Here is an 11,017-nt window from a genome sequence, read left to right on the forward strand (position 1 = left end):
CTGAGGTACGTTTTTTTCTTAGACTGTAGTCTATACGGAGTTATATAGTCTTTGGTACTACCTATAACCGAGGTACAGAGCTGCGATTCAGAACCTACTTACTGTTAATAATCCATATGTTTTTTAAATATAAACATATGGATTGCGCCGATGCAAGTCCTCAGGGTTGGCTAGGGTTGTAAACCTTGAAATGTAGATGTCGCTGGTGATGCATGACTACGTCACGGTGACGTAGTCGTGCATCACAGTCGCAATGGTTAAATTCGCAGTCATGGACGGATGGTCGGCTGGCGCAATTGGTAACGCATTGGACCGGCAATCCAAGGATGTGGGTTCGAGTCCCACGTTGGCCAGAGTCGATCACTGTTGATTTTTTTCATTGCGATTGATGTCTGCATTTTATAATTTGCAACCTACTTACTAGTATAAAGTACGACCAAAAACAGGTACTAGGTATGTTGAACGTAAATTAAAAGTAAAATCTTATGGAGTAGCTAATAACTAGCGATCATATTCTACGAACAATATTTACCTCTATAATCTACCCACTCATAGTTACATACATACTTACATATTCCAGGGTACGTAGCCGAATGCACAAACGCTCACGAAACGCTCACGAAATGAAACGCTCGTAGACCTCTATCTCTATCGCCCTTGCGCAATGGCGCTACAGAGCCAGACTACCTTTCGCGGCGTTTCGTTTTCGTTTCGCGTCGTAGAAATGCCATTCGGCTACGAAGCTTAACCAGAAATATTGGGTTGGTAAGAAAGTAATGAGCGAATCATAACCAATATTGTAATTTTTATTTAATTTATTATTTTAATCATTTATCAAAAATATAACGGCCTTCGTTATCTACTACTTGTCTCCATCGTTCTGGTAAAGAATGAATAGCATCGGCGAAGAAGTTCTTAGGTTTAGATTCAAAAAACTCAGCTATGTACTGTCGTAGATGGCCTTGATCATCGAACTTTTTTTCATTCAAGGCATTGCTTAGCGATCTGAACAATGCGTAATCCGTAGGTGCCAAGTCTGGAGAGTACGGTGAATGAGGTATCACTTTCCAACCTAGCTCCAATAGCTTTAGCCGAGTCACTTTTGCAATGTGTGGGCGAGCATTGTCGTGTAAGAAAAAAACTTTAGCATGCTGTGGACGATTCTGACAGATTTTTTGGTTTAAATTTTCAAGCTGATTACAGTATACTGATGCGGTAACAGTCATTCCACTTGGTAGGAGTTCCCAGTGAATAATATCATGAATATCCCACCAAACGGACAGCATAACTTTTTTCGGGTGAGGCTCTGTTTTTGGTGCCTCTATTCCTTTTTCGTTTGAAGCTAGCCACTGACGTTTGCGTGTGTGATTTATATATAAGACCCATTTTTCATCTCCAGTGATAAGATGGTCCAACCAGTTGAATGTGCGGCGAAAAGACAGAAGTTGTATGCAGATATCGGCACGGCGGTTTAGTTGATCTCTATCAAGTTCGTGCGGTATCCAAACACTGTATTTGTAGTTTTTTCCCAACTCGTGTAAATGTGTTTCTATGGTGACATGAGAGCAGCCTAACTCGGTACCAAGAGTACGACTCGTTAGGGTCCCCCCACATCTAGCGTCTCGCGAACGTCGTCGCCTCTCCAACGCCTGCGCGGCGTCGACGCCGCGCTTCCGCAGCGCCGACGCGACGTTGCGACGCCTCTCGAACGCTAGATGTGGGGGGACCCTTAGCCTCGGATCTCCTTCAATTAAGGTTTTTAATTTGGCTACATCAATCTTCACCGGTCGACCAGACTTAGGTTGATCTGATAATGAAAAGTCGCCACTACGAAACCGCTGGAACCATCGTTTCGCCGTGGCCTCAGACACAACTTCAGGAGCAACACGCTGACATATATTACGCACTGCTTCGGCGGCTGAATGGCCAGACTGAAATTCATATAGTAAGCAATGCCTTACATGCACTTTTAATTCGTCCATTTTCTTCCTTATATTAGCTCGGCGACAGCTAGTGAATGACTGACGAGAAACTGTGCGACTCGCCCTTTATATACTTTCGACCATAGAAGATTCTAGAACTCTCTCAAAAATTTTATGTGGAATTCAATCGATCGCTCATTACTTTCTTACCAACCCAATAAAAAATCATTTGTACTAAAATGGTACATTACGACACAAGTGCCTAAAAAAGGAAGTTCGAAACGAGTGGCGATAAATTAAAACACGACCGAAGGGCCATTCGGCTACGGGGCCGGGCTATCTATTACGATTAGAATACACATTTTCCTTAAATTATTCCCAAATACAGTTAATTTATACATGAATAGCTTTTGCCCGCGGCTTCGCTCGCGTTAGAAAGAGACAAAAGATAGCCTGTGTCACTCTCCATCCCTTCAACTATCTCCACTTAAAAAATCACGTCAATTCGTCACTCCGTTTTGCCGTGAAAGACGGACAAACAAACAGACACACACACTTTCCCATTTATAATATTAGTATGGATAAACTGCAAGTACAAATTTTTCGATTGGCTTTTCCAACAAGCAACTTCTAACAAGTCGCTACGTAATCGAATGGACAAATTATAAAATCGTCGCCGCTAACACGACATCGCAACATGGGAACGGGGACCTAACCAACGTCACAATCGTTTATGCTTCGTACCTAGCTCTTTCCGCTTTTAAGCTGAGTCCACACTTGTGACATGGCGACGGACCGGACTACGTAGCATCGAACAGGACATGTTACGCTAAATGTGGACGATCTAAGTTGTGCTGACACGGTCACAATCCATGAGTACGACGAAATGTTACAAGTGTAGACGCATGGTGGCGAACTAGACTGCTGCGTGGCGTGGCACGCGCGATTGTTATTCTTCCTTGCAATAATTGCGAGGGACGTAGTGGACGCACCGCTAGGATACGTCTTGACGTGATCCACTTCTATCTCGTGTCTGTCCCATGTCTGTATCTGTGTCATCTGGCGTACTTCGACACGTGTCAAAAATGCAAGTGTGGACATGTCCTGGTCACGCGGACAATAGCGAACATCCTTTGAAAAAAACCGACTTTCGATGGATCGGCTCGAAACACGTAACTTTAATGCGTGACAGTACACAGATCAGCGTCCACATTGGGACTGGTTAGTAGATCGTCACCTCAGACATTGTCCTGACAGTTATCCTGTGTCCGGGAGTTTCTTCCAGTGTTCGGAATGGATTGTGCCGTACTGCAGCTTGTAACAAATTGTTCGCGTGACAAAAGACGTCCACATTAACTGACACGTGTTCGTGATACGGTCACGGGATAATGTTCGGTAAATTGTCACAAGTGTGGACCCAGCTTTAGGATGCACTAACGCCTACGATAATATCGTTATCATCGCTAACTATCTCTAATATCTCTATCGCTCTTCCGTATTGGCGCGACAGAGCCAGACTCCGTTTCGACCGCCACGTAGCGTCAATTATTGTCACTTCGGTTAGGCAGCTATCGACGTCGATAAAAAGTAGTGGGTAGTGTAGGTACTCAGCTCCGCAAACATCCGGGCGCACTCCATTACTCCATTTTGTACGAGTACCAAGGAATTGCCCGTATCGGAGACAAGCCAATTATAAAGACTGTTTGCCGTTTATTGTCGCTGTAAATTGAGAATGCTTTTAACGATCTGATAAGGCTGGGTTTTTGATGTAAAATATGTGCAAATTGTATTTCAGTTGAACATGACTTGATCTAATAATTCATAAATAAAAATAGTATTACACAAACCTAAATTAAATTAAAAAAATATGATTAAGCATTGTCCGCTCTGTAGGTAGTTAAAACTGTAGTCATGTTCTGGGATAGTTATGTTCACATCTGTTTAAATTTTATACAGTTTGCTTTGGTTACTCGTATATGCATGATCTGCATGTCGTTGTTTAATTGTAATTATATTATTGTGTTTTGGCTATACATTTTTATAATTGTAACATACCTACAAAATGTAAGCGCGTAATATTAGCAAGCTGTGTTGCCTGTAATTGGGTGAATACTACGTCATGTTTTTTGTGCTATTATTCAAGTTCGTATGTTTTGGTATTATGACACCTGTTGGCAAATCTTAATACATAACTAAAAAAAAATATAAATCAACTTATGCCAGAATAGATAGAACTGTTCCAGTTTCATCGCCACTTTAGCAATTGAGGGGTTGATAGTAAACTAAAAAAAATTTTGAAGTGACGGGTTAGCTACCCATCCCTCAAATCACATATTGTCAATCTTAAGTTGACAGTCGTCAATAAATGTGACATAAGGGTAATCTATATTGGACATTAGCGTGTCGTACCTACAAGTTATACCTTACCTACGTTGTTGAAAATCTGTATTGTTAACTGGTCTATATCTACACAACTGCGTTTATTTTCTGTGTAACTGTTTATTAACTTCTTTCTTGATTCGCAAACCGATATTGACATTAGACTCTTGGAAAATTGAAGTAACTCACCAGCAATGAAGTTGTTATGTTTACACTGTCGGTAAACTTGAGTGTGAAATATCTTTGTAAACTCAAATATAAATTATACACTAAAGAAAAAGGGACTCTTGAGGGAGAAAAAGGGACCTTGGTGGGCTTGGTGTGACCGTGCTGGGAATCGAACACGGGTCTTTAGCTTCCTCCCGCCAAATTAACTTTTTTTGTGTTACCTAGTCAATAATTAGATAGATCATTATTTATACAAGTTTGCTACAACAGTATTCCGTAATTCTGCAGGCCTGTTTCGTTTAGTAACTATCGATGACTCGTACTGAAGTGTCATAAACATTTTTGAAGTGAAACTTCTAATGCGACTTCCAACTGACAGCGCGTAACACTCAGTCATTGTTACTTTGCGTGGAATGCCGCTCACTCAGCGCGTAACATTCAGTCTATAACCGCGACTCACTCACTTATTCACTCAGTCAGTGACAGAACAGAATGCTCAGAATGGTATGTTGGAATGGTTGTTGGAATGTGTGTGTTTTATATATAGATCGAGTGCAAAATGAGTTTATGTTTGTTTTTCAATAATTTGAGCAAATAGCAATGTAAAATATTTTTTTTTAATTCATCACTTGACAAAATGTTTTTGAGGTTATGTTAGGAAGTTTCACTTCATCCGCGCGGAGGGACACCACGCACTGTTTTTTAACTAGATAGGCCATTTATGCCTAGCTCACTTTCGCCACTCGACTCTGTTATAGGAGCTTTCCCACCACTTTGAGTAGAATGCGTTCAAGTCATCCTGCAAGCTACCAAATACCAACAGGTATGCTATGTACAATCTTGACACTTACGTTACGTTATTTCTAACGAAATTACACCAGTGTCACCAGTCGGGGTCAATGGTCGTCAAAATCGAATCTCAATTTAATCCGTCGCCGTAATTTCAAACAAACATCCATGATTAAAATTTCAACCAATTAGAGGGTGATCAATCTATTCCAAAGGATATTAGGTAATTCAAAATTAATAGCCAAAATGTCACCATGTTAATTAGACTTCTTTAGCATATCTTTTAGTGGTTGTAATTATGATTCGAGTGTTAATGGTGTAAAGCTATAAAACTAGATAATGACAAAAGATATGGTGCGCAGCGCGAAACTGGCGACTAAAGATTTGTCATTCGAGCGGGTTTTAACACGTTATACCTCAATATATCTGAAAGTATACTGTATAATTAAAAATTATTTATTATTTCCTGGCAGGCAATTATGGTCGCGCGATAAGTGATAAAATAGCAGGCCGTCCCTATCGCACTATTTGTAAGTGCGATAGGGACGGCCTGATATTTTATCGTCTATCGCGCGACCATGCTTCCCGTGCTGGTCTAATCTCCCACTGTTAATAAAATTACACTGCTGTGGTTTGGCAGTCAGAATGATGTAAGGTGGATCAAAATGTTGACACACTGATAGCCGCTTTCAAAAAACGCCTGGCATACGTTGACTAATGGGTGGACGATATCCTATAGCACTTCAGGGTGGCTAGCCGAATGGCACAATCGCTCACGAAACGCTCACGAAACGAAGCGCTAGTAGATATCTATCTCTATCGCGCTTGCGTATTGGCGCGACAGAGCCAGCGGCGTATCGCTTTCGTTTGGCGTCGGAGAAATGCCATTCGGCTACGGGGCCTGCAGTGGTGCGACAGAGCCATACCGCGTTCGATCACCACGTAGCGTCAGCATTGTCACTTTTGCCAGTTCTGCCCCTCTAGCACAACTTGAAGTCGCGCTTGATGTATGGACTCGCGCGCGACAAGGCAAGTTGTGCTAAAGGGTACTATCGTACAGTATGTCCATTCCCGCTCCCCGCTGAGAGTGCCGCCCACCCGTTTTTTTCTTAAAAAATATTTTACAAGCATACTAGTTCACCTACACGAACTTAGACTGTGTAGGAACGATAATTGATCGCCACCGAGGTGTGTGCAGGGCGCACATGATTGCCGGAATGTCGCCGCAAGATAGACTACCCGTCCTTATGTCATTAATACAGTTGTCATCTATCTCGCGCGACATTGTCGCGCAATCATGTGCTTCTGGGCCGGTCGGTGTTAGACAAATTGCATAAGAACATTTGAATATCTAACAGTCGATAAGAATATTAGGCCAGCATCGTTCCATGTCAATCTTTGTTTAATGCTACAGGATGTGAACCATTTCTTAGACAATGGCATTATTCAATCATTCGATCAACAAATTAGTACATTATGATACAAGTGCGTGAAGGAAGAAACGACTGGCGATAAATTAAAACATGACCATAGGGAGTGTTTTAAATTGGCACAAGTCACAAGTTCCATCTTGGCACTTGTATTGTACCACATTTTTCAGAGACATTAGTGCTAGAAAGTAGCACTATTTTATTTCACACTATATTAGTATCGACTCATCACCATCATCTGCATCGGCACTAGTTTTACGAAAGCGACTGCCATCTGACGTTCCAACCCGAAGGGGCTTTCGTAAAACTAGTGCCTTCGCCAAACCTTGGGATTAGTTGTCAAAGCGGACCCCAGACTCCCATGAACTATGCAAAATGCCGGGATAACGCAAGGAGGATGATGATGATGACACTAAGCACAATACTAAAACCAAATATCGTTCACTTAGTTCTGCTAATTTAATCAAGAGCAATTTATAATAGCTGTCGGAGTTTGAGAAAATAGAAAAGTTATTTGTCGGAAAGCCCCAATTAAGGCCCAAACATTCTGGACGTAATCCAATAAACCTACTCATTTAGTGAGAGGAATGAAAGGTAAATAATTTTGGGGAACGGCGCCCATGGATTGGGACAGAATTCTGGGCTGCAATGCTCCGCGAGTTATTGCTTGTGCAAAGGACGCTATACAGGGTGGGGCCTGTAACAAAAGCAAAAAATCAAACTGTAGGCTACACTCCTTAAACTGACCAACATTTGTTCAGTGACTTTTAAAAATTATGAAGTCTTTAATTTTTTTAGTTTTCATACAAAATAAATATTAGCTTCAATGTACGCCATTATTGTTGTCATTGACGTTGTCTGTCACACTAGACTTAACAGAATTCGCAATACATTACCTCTTAGAAAAAACTTTCAAGGGTGATAAAATTCAAAATACAAGTTATTTTTAAAAGTCGCTGAACAAATGTTGATCAGTATAAGGAGAATAGCCTACAGTTTAATTTTTTGCTTTTGTTATAGGCTATATATTTCACATACAACGTGTTTTTATTGCTTTCTTCAACTTAAGGGAAGGTTCTTTAGGTCACTTAGAAACGAGTGCCTTCACTTTTACTGTCATCGAGTAATAAAATAAATAATTTATGATTAAAACAAGTGTAATACAACCTTGATTACTCTTAACATTATTTATGTTGACATGTGCATTCATATATTAGTCACTGTTATGTTGTTCTTAAGGTTCTCATACACTTAATAATAATAATAGGCCTTTGCATCTATCTAGCATCTTAATTACATGTTATTTTAACTTAAAAATAGCACCAATTCACAAAAAGATCGTCACAACATAATAATAAGAAAATAATTGATACAAACAATAATAATCATCAAATTAAAAAGTAAACCAATAATAATATGTCATAATAAAGCAATAAAATAAAAAAATAGAATTACATTAGTAATGTCCAAAAAACAAATGTTTGTATATAGTACTAGGGCTTTGCCTGCCTTGGATCTAATGTTTTCAATGGAGCCTGATATCTCCATTTTGACCTCTACCGTCTGCCTTCTATTTTCAAGGAACGATGCAAATAAATCATGAACTTTATTTTTTATTCCGTAATGCCCTATCTTTTCCAGAATCAGTTCATGACTTATTACATCGAACGCTTTCGATAGATCGCAGAATACCCCTGCTACCTTCTCCTTTGCATCTAAAGCGGTTGAAATGCAATCGTATATTTGATATGCCGCTGTTGTTGTAGATCTACTTTTTCTATACGCGTATTGTCTGTCCGTCAGTAGGTTATTTGTCTCGAGATGATGCATTAAAGTATTAGATATAATTTGTTCTATAATTTTAGATATATTAGGTACAATGGTGATGGGCCTGTAGTTGTCGACTGAACATTTTTCCCCTTTACCTTTATATACTGGACATACACGAGTGCATTTCAACACGTCAGGGTATACTCCACAAGTGAACATGGTGTTTATAAGATGTACTAGCAACCCTGCAACGATTGGTCAAACACACTCGAGTATGTCCAGAGATATGTCGTAAAAGTCCAAGGTCGTTTTTTTCATCATGGACCGTAACACACGGTTGAGGTCTGTCAGAGTAATTTTAGGTAGGACTAATTCAGGTACGTTTGTGTTGTGTAATTGTTATTGTACGTGATGTACAGAGTCCGATTTATTAATATTTAATTTAAACTTCGAAGCTACTGTGAGAAAGTGTTGGTTTAAGTGTTCTGGTACTTCCTGAGTTGGTATATTTTTTCCGTTGTCATCCTTTAGGGACATGGTATGTTGCGCTTGTTTTGTGGATGCTTCCTGGTTAACTACGCGCCACATTTCTTTCGACGGATTTTTGCTGTTGACAATGCGATTTGCATAATAATCTCGTCGTGTTGTCAAGGTCTCGGATTTTATACGATCAGCTTGATAGCTGATGCGTTCCGTTAGGGTTTCCAGTTCCGGGTATTGACGTTTCATTTCAGTTAAACCGTTATAATCTAAAATGTGTTTCGCGAGGGTTTCATTAAGCCATGGGACCGACTTATTTTTCTTTAACAAAATATTTTTGGTTGGGAAATGTACATCAATATAATACTTTAAAACGTTAAATAATTTATTAAATTTATTGTCAATAGAAATAATGTCGTCAAAAATAAAATTCCAATTGTAATTTTCAATGTCAATATAAAACAATAATAAGGATTGGTCAGTATATAGCCTCTTTTTGATGTGAGTGTTTGGCTTGATTTTTTGTCTCACCTCATCTACGGGCAAAGTAAACACCTGAGCGCTGTGGTCGCTGATGGGGGTGTCGAGCGGCGCGGCCGCGACACCCTCCACCCGCGCGCCACCAGCCCGCAGTCGATGCTACTTGCACTGTGCGCGGTCACACGGGTCGGAAACTCAACACAGTTTCTACACATGTAGCTTTGAAGGATCTCATCTACTCGCCGTTTAGAAATGTTATCCGATAAAAAATCGACATTATGATCTCCGACCAAAATGAACTTTTTATCCTCATTTGTAAGTTTATCTAATAATAAATCTAAGTTATTTAAATACATGTCAAAATCACCATTTCCGGTGCGATATAAAACAATAATAATCAAATTTAAATTACATATTTCAATTGCAGTGAATTCAAAATGAAACTCGATAGCTAATGTCTGTAGGTCATTTCGCGGCCGATATTCAACATCGCCCCGTGTGTACAGCGCGACGCCGCCGTGTGCTATGTTTTTACGACAGTAGCTGTTTGCGTTACTTATACTTATTCATTAGTTTTGTTATGTATGAAAACGAAGAAAAATTGTTGTTGATGTACTAAAGTCATTAACTGCCATAGCAAACCAGCAAAACAATTACAGTAGGTGCTGCTGACAAGTACCTGCAGCCCACCGTTACAGAACAATGGCGGCAGATGAGGGGTTGTTTAGTGGGTAGACTTGGGGTCTCATTGGCCCTTAACAAGGAGTCCCACATAACCACTCGGGTCCTTCCCGGCACCCGAGTGGTATGCGTAATGCATTTTCCACTCCTAGACAAAAAAGAAGGTGCTGCTTACAAATTTTTCAAATAATAATTAAATATGGTGTGAAAATACATTTTTGATATAATTTGTGAATCAGAAAATATTATCCACAATTTTTGAAAGTTCTTCATGTTTATCGAAAAGAAATTCTGATCCGCCTGAGGCGAGTAGGAGTACTCTGTAAGTGATTGAAATAATGATTATGTTTTGAAACTGAGGGTTACTTACAACTTACAATACCACGGCAACAAGGCAGGGCTTATCTCGAATCAGAACGAATTTATATACTTCCATATACTCGTACATATAATGTAAGGGATGTTTTTGATTAATATTCTGTAAATTTTACTCTTTTGTTGCTGCAGCGGAATTTCTTCTCTAGGAATTGGTTTTATATATGGTAAAATTTCATCAACGTCATGAAGCAGAATCTTATGGAAATTCGCATACAAAAAAAATTAACGAACGCTTAATTCGGTAACAAGCGTTTTGGTGCAACCGACACCAAGTTTCCACCATCACATCCCGGATCAACAAAGATTTATTTTTATAATCAGAAAATCTGAGGAAAAGGCCTTTAATTTCAATATTTTTATTTATTTAACCTTACCATTGTTAAATTTGTTTTTTTATCATGCAGAAACGTCTGCGAGCGGTATTACATATTTTTAAATTAAAAAAAATGGAAAAATTCACACCTCCGGCAGCCTATAACGCCACCCTAAGGCGGTTGAGAATTGAGGGAAGGCATGGATAAATTCGCACACATCCAGCAG

At 39.7% G+C, this 11,017-nt stretch overlaps 1 non-coding gene across 1 annotated transcript; it reads left to right on the forward strand.

Annotated features, from left to right (window-relative positions):
• Positions 1-281: 281 nt before the first annotated feature.
• Trnaa-ggc lies at positions 282-353 on the forward strand. Its single transcript has one exon. It is a non-coding gene; the product is annotated as a tRNA-Ala (tRNA).
• The last annotated feature ends 10,664 nt before the right edge of the window (positions 354-11,017 follow it).

Source organism: Leguminivora glycinivorella, chromosome 3, assembly GCF_023078275.1.
Source record: "Leguminivora glycinivorella isolate SPB_JAAS2020 chromosome 3, LegGlyc_1.1, whole genome shotgun sequence".
In the NCBI taxonomy this organism is placed as follows: domain Eukaryota; kingdom Metazoa; phylum Arthropoda; class Insecta; order Lepidoptera; family Tortricidae; genus Leguminivora; species Leguminivora glycinivorella.